Here is a 16,922-nt window from a genome sequence, read left to right as displayed (position 1 = left end):
TGGCTTTGACCTTGAATAGGATAAGTGCTACAGCCAATGGATGGATATTCCATACTTACATGCACTTCACACATTAATGTCAAATGAGAGTATAATTTTCTTTACATGCACTATTAAGTATTAACATGGTCTATATGAGTAATTATGTAACTAATATTAAATAAATTTAAAGAATATATACCATGCAGTGTTGGCCTCCCATCTGCAGGGTAGGCCACACGAATCCCAGCCATAGTCTGTGCCTATGCGTATAGACTTTGCATGTCCTGAATATGTCACATTAGACATGGATTGATATCAAGCTTGGTACTTCATGATTAAAGCTAAATCAATAACGTAAAAAATTCCCATTTAAATATTCAATTGCTTGGAAAAAGGCCTATTTACCAATTAAACCAGTAGCAATAGCACATAAATCCATTAAATACACAGATTAAGTTTAATTTGGTCTCAGATATTACAAAACCTCATGAATAATACACTGACATTAGGTCTATATATTTGTGTGTTTTTTTCCCATTAGCCTAGCCTACTTTTTGTCTCTGGGGAAAAGGATACGAATGAACTCGCATGTACGCTAAACATGACTTTATACACAAACACGGAATGTAGTGTCCAGTGTTCAAACTCATTGATTTCAGGTCATTTTCACCTGTTGAAATGATTGAAGACAACAAAAAGATCATTTAAAGCATAAATGCATTTATTTTCTAATTAGATGTCAGCAAAACATTAAACATTTGTATGTAGTAATTGCAAGAAAACAAAAAGAAAACAAAATGTACCATTTTAAGTTTCTGGTACTGTGACATAACACTGATATCAGCGCATTTAACAACGTTACACATGACAGGTTAAACTATTCCTTCTAAGCAAGGTATCCTAAACTCAGTACGTCCAAACAAAAGCAAAAACAGAAATACTGTCACAGGTCCAGGGCGGATTGAGAGCGACAGCGTGTCATGGAGCAAGCAGAAACAGAGAGTGGACGACTCACTCAGGGATTCAAAGGAGGAAAGGGGATAAACACTAGAGACACTAATAAAAACAAAAGCAGACCACGAGGGGTCAAAAACAAGACAAGGAACAACAGTAATCAAATAAGAAATCGGTCGGTGGGTCACAAGCTTTTTTTTTTTTTTTTCCCTCCACCACCCCCCCTCTGCGGAGGACCACTTTATTGTGCCCGAGATGTTATTTCAGGTGGAGTCTAGGACCCAACCTGACACGTGTGTATAGACAAACAGGCACACACATATACAAGCATACGTTCCCACCCTCATGCAGACATAAACAAATATTTACACATTCACCCAACATGTAGACACACAGAAATGAACGCTGTACACATACTCTCACTCCCCATATATACTCTATGTGGACCCCTATTTTTCCTCTGGCGAGGAGACCAGAAGATCACCCCGGACCCCGCAGTAGCCGAGAAGCCCACCAGCCCAGACCCCGACCAGCTGTTCCTCTCAGCCCCAAATGGCGAACAGGGAACGGGGGTGTGAAAAGACCCCATGCCCCCCTTCGCCCGCTCAGATGTGGTGTTGGTGTGTGTTGTTCTAAAGTGCTTTTAAAACAGGTGAAGGGCATGGCACTAACCACCCCCTGCCGACCAACAGCTGGTGTTAGCTCGGCCTCTCCCCAGAGCCCTCAATGTCTATGTGTGATTAAAATTGAGATGTGGGCCCTGGCACCAGAGGTAAGGCTGAATGAACAGACCGCCCTCTGGATGCCATTCTGTGTGCCCATCCCCAACGCCCTAAATGTATGTGTCGTGAGAGAGTAAGTAATGAGAGTGTCTACGTTGTAGTGTATGAATGAGGTACAGGTGGTCGCGAGGGGACAGAGGAGGAATACCTACCCTGCATCCCAGCAACGCACCTACACCTCAAAGCCCTACATGTGTGGTGGTGTGATGGAGCGGGAGGAGGGAAGCATTTAGGGATGGGGAGGAAAGGAATGGGGGGGGGGGCAAAATACCTCCCCCCCCGGAGCCAGCTCCCCCGCTGACCCCCATAAGCACTCCCCATTCCCCGAAATCCATCCAGGGAGGTGGGCCCAGGCCCATCCAGACCGGGGCCCAAGGCAGCAGCACCACCGGGCCCCACAGAGCCCAAGGCGCCCCACCGGACCCCACTACAAAGGAAAAGCTACCCCCGCCCCAGCATTCAGTCAACTCCCAGACTGCACAAGACAAAAGACATCCAAAGACATTGTACCTCTCTGAAAGGTAGAAACGTTTCACCGCTCGTCCAAGCAGCTTTGCATGTGCAAATGCACAACCCCTCACTCAACAGAGGTAGAGGCATTAGGCACAACCTGTCTCCAATTTAACCTGCGGCCCTCTCATCATTTGCCAAAACAAAAATAATTCCCAGGAAAAAAACAGACCCAATTCACACCTCCACCAGGTGGACCACCCTTAACGACCCACTCTATTGGAGTAGGAGGGACTGGTTACATCTACCCGCAAATCCCCCCCCCACTTTGTTTCACTCAACGAGCCCCCTTATACTACTTACCCAGGAGGATAAATATGTGGACACTTACTACCTCCCTCAGTCTGAAGAAGCTGCTTGGATGAGCAGCGAAACGTTTCTAACTTTCAGAGACAAGTCCAGTTGCCACGAGTCAACCACCAGAGAGTATGGTCTAAGGTTGCCTGGTCCTTCTGTTCCTCTGTGGCGAAGGGTACCTTAAGGGTACCTTCACCACATTGCCATTTGATACTGACACCTTCACATTGCCTGCTTCTAAATCGCCAACGATCAGTTCTTCCAATAATAATTTGTCCACCTTAGTTTCAACAATATCCAAATTTATAGCATTCGAATGGAATTCACTGTTTATAACTTCTACTGCCACATCCTCAATTTCCAATTCAAATGCTTTTTCAAACGCCTTTTCTTTAATCTCCTCCACTTCTACTTCTCCAATTTGTACTTGCACAATTTCAAAATTAAATTTACTTTGATCTAAATATTCGAGATCAAACTGGCAGAGGTCTACCAGCACAGCTCCTATCTTCAGACTGTCTTGATGGTTGTCTACAGGCTTTATGGAGATTGTCCTGTTATTTATCACAAAAGCCTCCAACCCATGTACATCTATCCCCTTATCCCTCCCAAGCTGGCTAGTGGGTGGAGTTACTTGGGAGCACTCCTCTTCATCACCCCAGCAGATGATCTCTTCCCACTTGTCCCAGGCTGCCCAATAAGCATCATCCGTCCAGCTAACTGCCTTGGCAATTCGCCTTCGGGAATGTGACTCAGTTGAACTGTCAGCCTGGTCAGAAGGTGATTCTGCTGGGGAGCACAGCTCTTTCTCATCTCCCCAGTCAATCACCTCTCCCCACTTGTCCCAAGTTGCCCAGTATCTGTCGTCGCTCCAGCAAACAGCTTTCTCAATTCGTCTGATTCTGAATGAGGAAAAACAACATACAGGCAATGCAATGGAGCTGTCAGTCACTCCTGACATGTGGACTACACTTCTGCACTGACCCACACCTTCCCAATCAACAACCGCATTACTGCACAGGCAGAGCTGCTATCTTTGGTCAGCTGGCTGGCGTGAGATTCTCAATTCCAGACAAGTCTGCACATTCATCTCCATATGTGTAACAGTCTTACTACCTTGTAAATAGTCTGGAGGGTTTGCAGACTACCCCAACACTTTTGATGGAGCTAATTTTAGGTTTATAATGGAATAAAACAGATTGACTACAAGACATCTTGAGTGAGGGTTGGCAACCCTGCATGTGACACTAACTAACCTGCACATAAAATTTAAATATAATCCAAACAATATACTGAATTTTACACAAACATATTTCAATATACAGTCATACCTCGGCTCACGAACTTAGTTCCTGACCTGAAAAGTGCGTGACCTCAATCAATTTTCCCATTTCAAATAATGTAAATACGTATTATGTTCAATATGTTTAAACTTCAGAAACGCTGCATTTTCTTCAATTTTTTATATTTTTCTGTGACCAAGAATCCATCCATCCATCCATCCATCCATCCATTTTCCAAACCACTTATCCTATTGGGTCGCGGGGGGTCCGGAGCCTATCCCGAAAGCAATGGGCACGAGGCAGGGAAAAATCGAGGATGGGGGGGCCAGCCCATTGCAGGGCACACTCACACACCATTCACTCACACATGCACTCCTACGGGCAATTTAGCAAGTACCCGGAGGAAAGCCCACGACGACATGGGGAGAACGCGACCAAGAATATAGACTTAAATTAAAATAACCTTACTTGTAACAAATAATGCTGTTGGCACGTCAAACTGTCGGTGCAGCGGTAAGAAAATCGGGAGAAGACTAACAATAATAGAGGATTTATAAATGGAAAAATAAGTTCATACAACACGTTATTCACCATGAACTATGACATATCGCCATGTTTCTCTTTAGGTCACTCTATACATACATATAAACACTTCGAGCACGCGCAGTACAACTCAACACCCCCTACCGTACAATCAAATTATGACAGACTGTGCACATATAACTGAGAGCATACATTTACATTTACATGCTAACAAATGCTAAATTAAATAAAACATTAAAACTGAGCATACGCTGGTCGCTTGAAAGACGCCAAAACACGGAAAAGAACCACAAAACATCCCCCCAAAAAACTAAACAATCAACATTAAAATACTGAATAACAGTCAAATGCAGTAATTTCGAAAATATTATTGTTTTTTTATTATACTGGACATTTCTTCGCGTTTCGGGTGGTTCTTTGGGGAGCTTTCATCGGACCCTTTTGGGGACGTTTGTGTGTTCGCGGCCCGAAACACGGTTCGACAACCGGTACAAAACAAAACACGATTTATTCGTGAACAGGACTGTTCGTGGGTCGAGGTACCACTGTACATACAAAGACAGATACTAAATAATAATATAAGTTATACGATAAAATGGGAGCAGAAATGCAACGTACCTTGCCATCTTGGTGCAGAAAAGCAAGTGAAGCCGCGTCTTTCAAACCGGTAGCTTCCCACGTGCGGAGGCATCAAATGTAACCAAGCAACAACATAACTAAATAATAACATCATAATACGTATAGTTCTTATATAATAATGACAGTTTTATAAGTTTTTTATTTACTTGTAGAAGTAAATAAGAAAAAAAAATGTGTAAGAACTGCAAAGCAAGAATATAGTAGTAAGCATGAAGCACACATTCAGCTCTGGATAATATCAGACAATGACTTAGAGACACGTGAAATGAACTGCACTCTTGGAGTCTGTCTCTCCCCAAAGCACTATGCACGGTAACTTGTTTAATATGGGAATTATAAAATGACACTTTGGTAACATTTCAAACTGTTGTATCGCGATACATAGCGATCAGTATGTCGAACTGTCACGCCCAGCTCGTACGATCCTCATGTGTGCCATGCCCCCCCCCGATTATCCACGTGTGCTTCCCCCTTGTACCCTGTCGTAGCAAATCCTTTTAACAAGAATGGACAAGACGTCAATAATGGAAAATGACAAGTCTTTATGTTAGACTTCAAAATTTGGTGTACAACACAAATTACAACAAAGTTAATGGCTTCTCAAAGTTCGCCTCTCCAGCCTTCCTTATTTTGCGTGAGCTGAGATCCCGCTCTTCGTCTTCTCAAAGGATCATGGGAAATGCAGTTTTCTAGCATCAACATAATACACTGACTTAAACATACTCTCAATAACTGTATTTCTTACAAATCAATGAAATATAATTGTATAACTGTCAGTCAATCAAGTATGCATAACAATAAATCCATTTAACAGCAATAAAGTTACAACATTCTCCCCCCCGATGAACTACTTGTTCATCTAAATCTCTAAATTATACAACAACTGAATCGGCCTTCTCAACAAGGTTCCTGTGGTAGTACGAACTAAACAAGACCTAACAAGACCATCTCGGCCAGGAAACAGCTCTTCAATTCTTCCAAGTTTCCAGACTTGTCTGGGCAGGTTGTCTTGTTCAATGAGCACAACATCACCCAGTTTCAGAGGGGTGGACCTTGATGGACCACAGTGATGCGCTGACTTCAGTTCCATTAAATAGTCCTTGCGCCAGGTGTTCCAGAAGTTAGTCATAAGCCTCTGCCTGTACTTCCATCTTCGAGTGATGTCATCCCTTTTAAGCGTTTGATGATGAATGTCACCTGGAAATGTCTTAGGCGGTAGAGACGTCAGTCGTTTGCCAACCAGGATATTGGCTGGTGTCAGTGGTTGTGGCTCATCTACCTCATTGTGTACAAAGGTCAAAGGTCTAGAATTCAGGGTAGCCTCAACCTCCGTTAGTACAGTGCACAGTTCTTCAAAGTTGAGGGACGCCTTGCCTAGAACCCTTTTGAGACAAGTTTTCACTGATCGGACAAGTCGCTCCCAGAATCCTCCCCACCAGGCTGCTCGCTCTGCGATGAACTTCCAAGTGATCCCTCTCTGTGTGAAGAACTGCAATAACTGCGGATCTTTGATGTTCTTCCAAAGCTCTTTCAAGTCTTGGTCTGCTCTCTTAAATGTTTTAGCATTGTCAGAATAGATGACTCGGCATAATCCTCTCCTAGCAATGAATCTTTTCAATGCTAACAGAAATGCCTCTGTTGACTGATCTGAAACCAACTCTAAATGTACAGCTCTGGTAACAGCACAAGTAAACAAAGCAATGTATGATCTTTTTACAGAGCCATCCGCCTTCACATAAAGTGGCCCAGCAAAATCCACGCCTGTGACTTCAAATGGTGGTGATTCAGATATTCGGTCCTTAGGCAAAGGTGCAGTGGGTTGTTGTCCAGCTTTCGCCTTGAATTTCTTACACACTGTGCATCTGGCCACAATGCTCTTGACCATCTGCCTAGCACGGATGATCCAGTATCTCTCTCTCACTTGTACGAGAGTGTCTCTTACTCCTGAGTGCATCACACTTTCGTGACAGTCCTGTATCAGTAGTTCTGATAATCTATGTTTGTTAGGCAGAATCCAAGGATGTTGCTCTCTGAATGTAAAGTTGGACTGCTGCAGCCTTCCTCCAACACTTAGCAGCTCATGTTCATCAAAGAATGGCTTAAGCTCTTGGATCTTACTGCCGTGCCTTGCAGTTTTTCCTGCCTTCAGTAGCTGGACCTCCTGACTGAAACCCTGATGTTGAGCAACCTTAATCCAGTACCTTTCAGCTTCAAGAAGCTCATCTGCAGTCAGATCACCATGTAAATTTGATGTTGTTGGTTTAGCATTGTTTATGAATCTTCTGATCCATGCTGTCACTCTAAGAACCCTTTTCAGTTTGCTATACCTTTCAACCTCCAGTACTGGTTCATAAACACGGGTATCATTGACAGTAAGCTGTACAGTGACTTTATAACTGGATTTAAGTTCTACATTCACTTCATCTGAAATGTCTCCACCACCAGTCTGTGGTGTCTGCTCGGTTGATGGAGGAACACTGGGACCATTCCACCATAGCTGGTTCTGTATCAATGTCTCAACTGTTTGTCCCCTTGTCGGAAAATCAGCTGGATTTATCTTTCCTGAGATGTGTGACCACGAAGCTGGATTGGTAAGTGTCTGGATCTCAATCACTCTGTTCGCAACAAATGGTTTCCACCTTTGAGCAGAGCTGCAAATCCAGTGCAGCACGATCATGGAGTCAGTCCACATTTTTATTTGAGTCTGTTCCATTTTCAAGGAGGTGCTTAAGTTGTCTGCCAGCCTCGCTCCAATCGCAGCTCCCATGAGCTCCAGACGTGGCAGAGTTATTCTTTTTAGAGGAGCCACCCTGGATTTGGAAGCGACAAGGCTCATTGTTGTTTCTCCGTCTTGTGTTTTGCCTTGCAGATAAGCCACAGCACTGTAAGCCTTCTCGCTAGCATCACAGAATATATGCAGTTTCAACTCATGCTTGTTTTCTTGCTGCATGTCTATTTTGTACCACCTTGGTATGGCAAGCTTGTGTAACTGGGTCAGTTCTGAACACCACCGTTGCCATTCTTGGTTTAGATCTGGTGGCAGTTTCTCGTCCCATGAGAGTCCTCTTTCCCACATCTCTTGGAACATGCACTTAACTCTGATGGTAAAGGGATTCAAGAAGCCCAGTGGATCATAAACACGTGCTGATGACTGTAACACGCTTCTTTTCGTGCCTTTCGTTTCTGTTAGAAGGCTCACTAGTGATTTGAGGTTAAAGGTGAAATCGTCGGTCGCCGGCCTCCACACTAGCCCAAGTACTTTCAGCACTGTTCCATTTGTTTCAGGCGCCATCATGTAGTTCACTGAACTCTCCTCCCATTTTTTCTTCAGTTCGTCTGAGTTCGTCATCCATTTGCAGAGCTCCATACCCGCAGTAGCCAGCATTTGTTTGGCAGCTGTTGTTACATGGTATGCCTCTTCAACGGTATGCTCGCTTGAAATAAAATCATCCACGTAAAGTGACTCCTTTATTGTATTTATAACTTGTGGTTGTTCGGTTTCATATTGTTTCAGGTGTCTTTGGATTGTAGCGGCAAGCAGAAATGGGCTTGGTGTTGCCCCAAACACTACTCTTGTCATCCGCAAAATGCGCAGCTGATCATTCTCTTCCCATGTTGGTGGACCTGAGAACCACAAGAATCTGACTGCATCTCTGTCCTTTTCTGCTAGGCGTATTTGCAGGAAGGCCTGTTTTATGTCTGCTAGGAATGCGATTTTGTGTCGTCTAAATCTGATGAGAACACTGAGCAGATCTGGATTCAGGTTTGGCCCTTTAAGTAAGCAGTCATTCAGAGACGGACAGCCATCTTCATGGGACGATGCATCAAAAACTACTCTTAATTTGGTTGTCGCCTTGTTTTCTCTGAGCACTGCATGGTGTGGCATATAATATTTTACAGTGTCTGCACCTTCACTGCCTTGTGGCACATCCTCTGCAATGTTCTGCTCTAAATAGTCTTCCACCACATGATTATATCTGCTAAACAAAGTCACATCCCTCTTGAATCTTTTCTTTAGACCTTCAAACCGTTTTTTGGCAATTCTGTAGTTGTCGGGAAGCTCCGCTGCTTCTGGTTTCCATGGCAACTGTACTTGGTACCTTCTGTCCTGATAAGTTGCCGTTCTCTCAAACATCTGTAGAGTCTCATTTTCTATTGGGTCCTGTGCTATCTCATTTGTGATACCCAAAGACTCAATTTCCCAGAATGCCTTCAGCTGTTTAGAGAGGACTACATCTTCTCCCAAGGGATTGAACATGCAAGTTGCCTCAGTAATGCTTGATGCAGACACTGGTCCCTGTACAGACCAACCAAAGGTACTTTCCAATGCCACCAATGCTTCTGTTAGTCTCTCAAACTTCCCTGTCACTATCTGCCAATAGTAGTCAGCTCCGATGAGGACAGCGAGCTCAGGTTCTCCATCACTTCCTAGGAAGTCTGCTAGTTGGAGTCCTCTTTTCTTGAGTTCATGCTGAATCTGTTCACCAGGGACCTTCATTACCGCTGAGCACACTTGTGGGGTTTCCACAGCTTCTATTTCGATTTTCTGATTAGGATCCCAGATGTTCTGCAGCATGACCCTAACTGTATTGCGTTGTGACCTTGTGGGAACAGAAGAGCCAAATGTATGTAGTGTGAGTGTCTCTTGTCTTATTATTGGCAATTTTAAGCGCTTCACCAAGCTTTCATGGATGAAACTTCTCTGACTGCCTCCATCCAGTAAGCAACGAGCTATTTCCTTGTCTGATGGGCCTCCAACCCATGCCTTCACAGTCTGTAGCAACACAGCTTTCTGTTCACCTGATTTACTTTTCACTGGATAGGGAAGGACTGAGGAAACTACTGTCTCCCTTGATTCAGATCCAGATAGGGACTGCACAGCAACCCTTTCACCAGTGCACACAGCAACGTGATGTCTCCTTCCACATTTCTCACAGGACACATTCTTCATCCTACAGAATTTTGCAATGTGCTTCTGGCCTAGACACACAAAACATCTTCCCATTCCCTTTAACTTGTCCTTTCTTTCAACAATGTCATAGTTTGGGCAGTTTTCTGATTTGTGTTCAGCCCCATCACAGAATAAACAGTTGACTTGTTTCTGGCTAGCTGTGTGCAGTGCAGCAGCAGATTGCATGCTAGGTCTTTTAAACCTTTCATTGAACGATAACTTGTATTGCTTGTTCTCCGTCTTCTGTGGAGTGTATGATTTCGTCATTTGAAGTGCTCTTTCCCTACTTTGAACTTCCTTCTGTAAAAAGGTGACTATTTCAGACACCTTCCATTCCTCATCCTCTTTTCTCTGACGGCTATATTCAAGTGCAATGTCATCTGGAATCATTTTCAGGAGTATTGGGCATAGTAGGCCTCCATATCTTTCTGACACTACGCCTAGTGATTCCAAACTTCTAATTTGAACTTCACATTCATCATATAGCTGTCTCAAAGCGTGTACATCATAGGATTTTTTAACAGGTGTTAGGTTAAGTAGTTTTGACATGTGAGCACTAATCACCATATCCTTTCTTCCAAATCTGTTTTGCAGTAACTCAACTGCATTGTCATAATTCTCATCTGTCAATGTTAGCCCTGCTACTGCTTTTGCTGCCTGTCCAGTAAGATATGTTTTCAGATATGTAAACTTTTCTCCTTTACACAGTGCTTCGTTCTGGTGAATAGCAGCTTCATATTGGCTCCAAAACTCTTGCCACAAGCTGACATCGCCATCATATTTGTGAATTATCAGCTTGGGTAGCTTTACTGTTGCTCTCTGCGTTGATGAGCTAGCGTCACTCACCCTTTGATGTGACGCTCCACGGAGCGAGTCCTCCCTTTGCCTAATCATGCGCTGTGCGCGGCTCTTGGACAACATGATACGCTCCTTATATTCTTCTGAGGTTTCAACCTCCATCTCCAAGTCATCCAGTGCAGTTTGGCGTTCTATTTCACCATCTAAATCAAGCAAACTGTGCTCCTTTGCAGCTAGCATTTCCAGCAAAGTGCTCAAATGTTCAATATCCGGATCTGGTTTAGCCATTTCTGAGTCAATTTGATGTACAAGTCGTGTAGTAGCACCTCTAATTGTTCCCCGTTTTCGTTTCATTCGTTCCATTATCCTTTGACGATCCTCCTCTGCTGCTCCCGCAGCTCCGGCTGCATCTTTACGTGTGTCCCGTTCACTCATTATTAATCCCGGGTTTCGGCACCAAAAATATGTCGTAGCAAATCCTTTTAACAAGAATGGACAAGACGTCAATAATGGAAAATGACAAGTCTTTATGTTAGACTTCAAAATTTGGTGTACAACACAAATTACAACAAAGTTAATGGCTTCTCAAAGTTCGCCTCTCCAGCCTTCCTTATTTTGCGTGAGCTGAGATCCCGCTCTTCGTCTTCTCAAAGGATCATGGGAAATGCAGTTTTCTAGCATCAACATAATACACTGACTTAAACATACTCTCAATAACTGTATTTCTTACAAATCAATGAAATATAATTGTATAACTGTCAGTCAATCAAGTATGCATAACAATAAATCCATTTAACAGCAATAAAGTTACAACATACCCAGCTGTGTCCGATTATTTTCGCCCAGTCCTGTCTATTTCAGTCCATGTCTTGCTTTCGTTCCTGGTCCGTCATTGATGTTAGTTAGTCGATGTTCGTGCTTCGTCCCGTTTTAGTGCTAATAAATCCCAGTTTCCCCGTGTTCTGCCTGCCTGTTTCCTGCCCGTGCGATCGCGCTCGCAACCAGCCCAAAACCTGACATGAAGAAGGTTATACATCACACAAGCTTCCCACAAGAACCTGTAATTAGACTAAGCGCGTACCACACTGGGCCCGGCTGCCTTATACCGCAACCGAGCACGATCGTACCGCCCCCCTCTGCAGTTCTGCCCCTCTGTTGCACTTACTGGTCCGGACGCGAGCACGTTTTGTCATAAACCTGCAACTTTTTGTGTGGAAGAAACATAAGAAGCAAAGCTGTGTACCACAGTAGGGTAGAATTCATGGTTAATTTCGTGGCTTATTTGGGGCGGTTTTGAGTATGATGACGCACACAGATTTGTCAAGTACACAAAGCAGAGATTTTTATTTATTCGTGTTGCACGTATAGGAAGATCCACACTTTATGAAATTTCTCAGGCAGACTGATGCTGCGCGGGATACCGGTGCCAAAAAGGTATTGCGGTACCGCATTTTTGAAAGCTGTTCGGTATTACATTACATTACATTTCTTTAGTACTTGTACTAATTACACTATTTTCGCTTCCGCTAACTATGGGATCATGACGATGAACTCTATATCAAAACCACTGCCGAAACTAAGTTATACACTAAGTCAGACCTGCACCCATCATGCTATATAAAATACTAAAACGTCAGCTAGTTAAGTATGATGTCCATAGCTTTACGTCAGTGATTTATGTCAGGGATATACATTGACGTCATCAAAGTTTGATGTTTGAATAATAAATAGATAATAAAGCATAATGTGCTGCGTGGGAAGTGTTTTATATATGCATACCTGTCAAGTTTTGGATTTGAAAATAAGGGAAATTTTCCGGCGCCCTCCGCGAGCAGTCCCACCACCCCAACCAAGCTCCAGTATCCCTTACATTTTAAAGCAGGTGACAAGAAAGCTAATCACCACTTGTCAACCGCTTATAAACTACAACTGGCTTTATGCACAGCTGCACTACTTCCTGAACTTCAGGCAGCTCCTTTGTTTCCTGTCTGCCATTATTGGACAAACTAATTAATCCAGGTGATCAGTTTGTCCAATAATGGCAGACAGGAAACAAAGGAGCTGCCTGAAGTTCAGGAAGTAGTGCAGCTGTGCATTAAGCCAATGATAGGCCTACCTTTGCTGACACTGACATGCTGTGAACATTCATAGCCTAAATGAAAACACAAAAGGGTATATATGAGGAGCATTTATTTAAAGGCTTATTTGCATATTTTCTGTTCATTTAACATTGCTTGTCTTTACATTTACATTTCATTTTCATTCCACATTCTTTTCACATTCACACACTCATTCATTTCATATTGCTTTTTTGTAGTTTTTCTTTTCATTTCACATAACTTTTCTTTACTCTTTTAGTGACTTATTGTACTCATTTGCAGACTTTGCATTCTTTAAGACTGTTTTGGAAGGAGTGTATTTGTGGGCTGAGCCAGAGTGGTTAATTTTACATGAGAGTAGAGCGCAAACAGTTCTGTTGTCTAACGACATCCTATTCTCTGTAACAATTTTTCGTACCATGCTAAACACCCTTTCTGAACTTGCATTGCTATGGGGAATGCATAGTAAAGCCTTCATAAGTTTTGGCAGCTCACTGAACCTCATGTCCTTTCCTACCAGGCCCCAAAATTTGTCGATTCTGTCTTCTTGGGGGAGTTGCTTGCTATCTGTCACCTGATAGTCTGTGAATTCCTCCCTCATCTTATCCTCTTTCAGCCTCAACTGGGGGAACAGGGCCCCTAGCCTTTCCACTGTAAAGTAAAACAAGTGTTTGACTGAACATTGCAAATCTAAACAAGTATCAAGTATACTGTGCCAATTATTTCTTTGGTTATCAATGGGGAACTGTCCCCAGAGGATGTTATGATGCGATGTAAAGCCCTTGAGACAAATTGTTTGTAAAAATGGGCTGTACAAAGAAAATTGCCTTGCCTTGCCTAACATCAATAGGCTTTATGCCCAGCTCCACCATTTCCTGAACTTAAGCCAGATCCTTTATTTCCTGTCAATTTCTGCACTACAATGGTACTGTTACCACACTGCACATAGCTGTACATACTGTACATATCTGTTTATATGGTTCATAGTAAATATCCATATTTTTTCAGTTTTTCTGTAATATATTCTGTTAATACACTGCATATATATATATATTGTTCTTACTACTACTATAATGATACTGCCACTACATTGCACATACATGTACCTATTGTTCATATTACATAGCCATATTTATTCTGCTCTTATAAGGTTACTGCTAATACACTACACATCCAGGTGTGTCTGACCATTGCTAGGGTGGTTGCTAGGGTAAGTAGTGGAGCTGGGCATAAAGCCTATTGGAAACTCTTTCTATTATCTACCTGTCCCTGGAGTTATGTTAAGGCAAGCTGCAGGGTCCAGCACTTTCAGGTCCCTCAGGAGTGGATGGTCGAGGGGAAAGGTGGAGAACATCTTCTTAAGCACTGCCTCATAGAAGCTTCTCACAGTTCTACAACAGCATAAGAGTGAAAAAAATGCATTAGTGGTAATATTTTTAGGCACACTACAGCCCATACTCTCATACTGTCAAAAGATGATATCATAATATAACTACTGGGTAATACACTCACTGAAAGATTTTCTTCTCGGCTGACACAGGGAGCTCAGCGCTTCTCATGAATGCCTTTGTGTCTGCTCCGATAAAGAGATCTTCATCAGCCAACTGATGTCCATCTCCATACTCCACCTCCCTGAGAGGTACACCCACGATTGCCCTGGCTGGTATGAGGTAGCCCAGGATCCTCTTTATCAGCCTGCACATCTCCTCTTCAAGTCCGTGAATTTGTACTCCCTCTGACTGCAAATAATATCAATGGTCACAACAAAATAACAGTGAAATAAGAATGCTACAATAAACACAAACATTTAATTATATATTATTATTCACTAATTCATTCAATATCATTGACACCCACCTGGAAGGCAATGTTAAATTCAGATAAAGGCTGAATTTAGCACTCAGGAACAGGAAATAGGTCTTCATGATTGGATCACGCAGATGGCTTGCCAGATCATGCACTTTAACACTCCTCTCTACTTCCTCATGACTGTTAAAGTAGGCCTAAAGTACATAGAGATACAGCGTATAGTAAACTGCATAGTAAACTGTGTAGATATCTGCTGAGTGGAGTTACCATCCTACCTGTAGTGCATCCCACTGGTTCAGCACCCTCTGGATGCAGGTTAACAGCCATTTTGTGCTGCAGTACCTGAGGAGCTTCAGGTGGTCTGAATCAGTGAAGTCTACAAACTCTTTGTAGACTTAACATCTTTTTGCACTGAGAGATAGAAAATTACTCTGTTAGTGGTTGGAATTGTGAGTGAGTGAGTGAGTGAGTGAGTGAGTGACTGAGTGAGTGTGTGTAAAGAATATGAACTGCAGGTCTACTAGGCTACCTTGTTCATGAGCTAGCCACATGCAATGTTGTTACATTGTAACACACACATTAGGTGAGATAAATATCAGGCCTATATGTATGCATTTACCTTTTATCAAAGTGGGTGTATATCCCCACCAGGATGTCTTCCACCGGTACCTGGGCTGCTCTGATGCCACAGCCAGTGGCCAGCTGTACCAGGTGGCAGATGCAGCCAAGGTCCTGGATGTGGGGCTGGCTGGTCTTCAGTCTGCTGATGACCGAGTTATGTCGGCCTTTCATAACACTCACATTATCAGAGTTAAAGGCAATCAGGTTATCCCATGAGATGCCTCTTTTTCTATTGGAAACAGGAAGCAATGCCACAAAACATCTCAGACAAAATGTAAGGTTGTAATTAAATCCAAACTACTAAACATGTCAACAACACAGTGCAGTTCCCCTTACCTTAATGCCTCACTCAGCTTTCCATACAGATTTTCTGCATTTCCTACATTGCATGTAGGCATCTCCAGGAATCTTGTAGCGACATGCAGAGTGGCCTCATCGTAGAGTCTAGTCAGGATGACGAATGCTTTGTCTGTTGTTCTGTTGTTGGATTCGTCACACATCAGTGAAAAGGGCTGAGATCGGCATGTTTTGACCAACTCATCCTGTAGTTCTGCTGCTATGGCACCTGTTGAATGTCCAGTAATTAGCTAGTAGCCTACAACATGCATGCCATGGGTTGATGCTCAAATGTTAGAATATTCAAACACATTTCAAACCCATTTTATACCGTTTTAGCAAACGTACAGTAGCCCAGCAGTAAGATAGGTAGCTAACGTTACATAGCTAACTTACCTTTGATGAGTTGAGTAGCCTTCGTTTTTCCCGTTGAGTTTTTTCGTGCAATAGCAGAGTCCGGGAACATGTCAGCTACACACTTGTTGAAGTCATCATGGAAGGAGAAAGGAATGTTGTTTTTGGCACACAGCATTGCCATTTTTACCTCTGCACTTGTGACCTGATCTGCCTCAGTGGCATTTCTCGTCACGAATGCTGACATCGCCTGGGCATGTTTTTGTGCCTTTAGCCCGAGCTTCTGCTTGGCGGATTTGTCATGCTGGCAACATCATTCCTTCCCCGTGTGCGATGCTAAAGTCGGAGTTACAAATTTTACAAAACGCGTGACTGTCCCCCACCCTGCTCTTCTTCAGAAAAATAAATTTGTTGTCCCATTGATCGCAGTATTTACACGAGGGTTTTGGTTTTTTGGCAGGAGTGCCTTCCTTCTCTGTCCTGGCGTCCATCATCTGTCTGTTTTTTTCTTCTTTTTTTCCCGTGTTTTTTTCCCCGCGTAGTAGGCTACTGCAGGTGGTAGTTATCGCGAGACTAGTGACAGAGCTGAGATTTGTTTTGGGGGGGACGTTTTTTTTTTTTTTTTTAATAACGCAGGTTAAAATACGGGAGATTTACGGGAAAATACTAATACGGGAGGACGGCGGGAAAGAAGGGTAAATTACGGGACTTTCCCGGCCAAAACGGGATACTTGACAGGTATGGTCCATGTACTGGAGTCTAATGTCCCCCTCTATATCAAACTGACGTTTGATTTCGTTTGAAAGATCCTCAACAGACTTTGGCATGCCTGATTCTATGGTCAGTTTTTCAGCATTGTTGGAACCAAGAATAATCCGCAGTTTTACTTGTGCAGCCATCATCCAAATGTGTCAGTCTAGAAAAGATGAAAATAAAAGTATAAAGTCATTAAATATGTATAAAT

The 16,922-nt window shown here is 43.0% G+C and overlaps 1 long non-coding RNA gene across 1 annotated transcript; it reads right to left on the bottom strand.

Annotated features, from left to right (window-relative positions):
* Positions 1 to 13,122: 13,122 nt before the first annotated feature.
* LOC125722212 (uncharacterized) lies at positions 13,123 to 14,968 on the bottom strand. Its single transcript, XR_007386210.1, has 5 exons — positions 14,923 to 14,968; positions 14,696 to 14,841; positions 14,351 to 14,577; positions 14,102 to 14,229; positions 13,123 to 13,489 (listed from the first exon to the last, which is right to left on the bottom strand). It is a non-coding gene; the product is annotated as an uncharacterized LOC125722212 (long non-coding RNA).
* Positions 14,969 to 16,922: the final 1,954 nt, after the last annotated feature.

This window comes from Brienomyrus brachyistius, unplaced genomic scaffold, assembly GCF_023856365.1.
Source record: "Brienomyrus brachyistius isolate T26 unplaced genomic scaffold, BBRACH_0.4 scaffold37, whole genome shotgun sequence".
Classification (NCBI taxonomy): domain Eukaryota; kingdom Metazoa; phylum Chordata; class Actinopteri; order Osteoglossiformes; family Mormyridae; genus Brienomyrus; species Brienomyrus brachyistius.
Note: the sequence above shows the minus strand (reverse complement) of the source record. Positions and strands in the feature narration are given on the sequence as shown.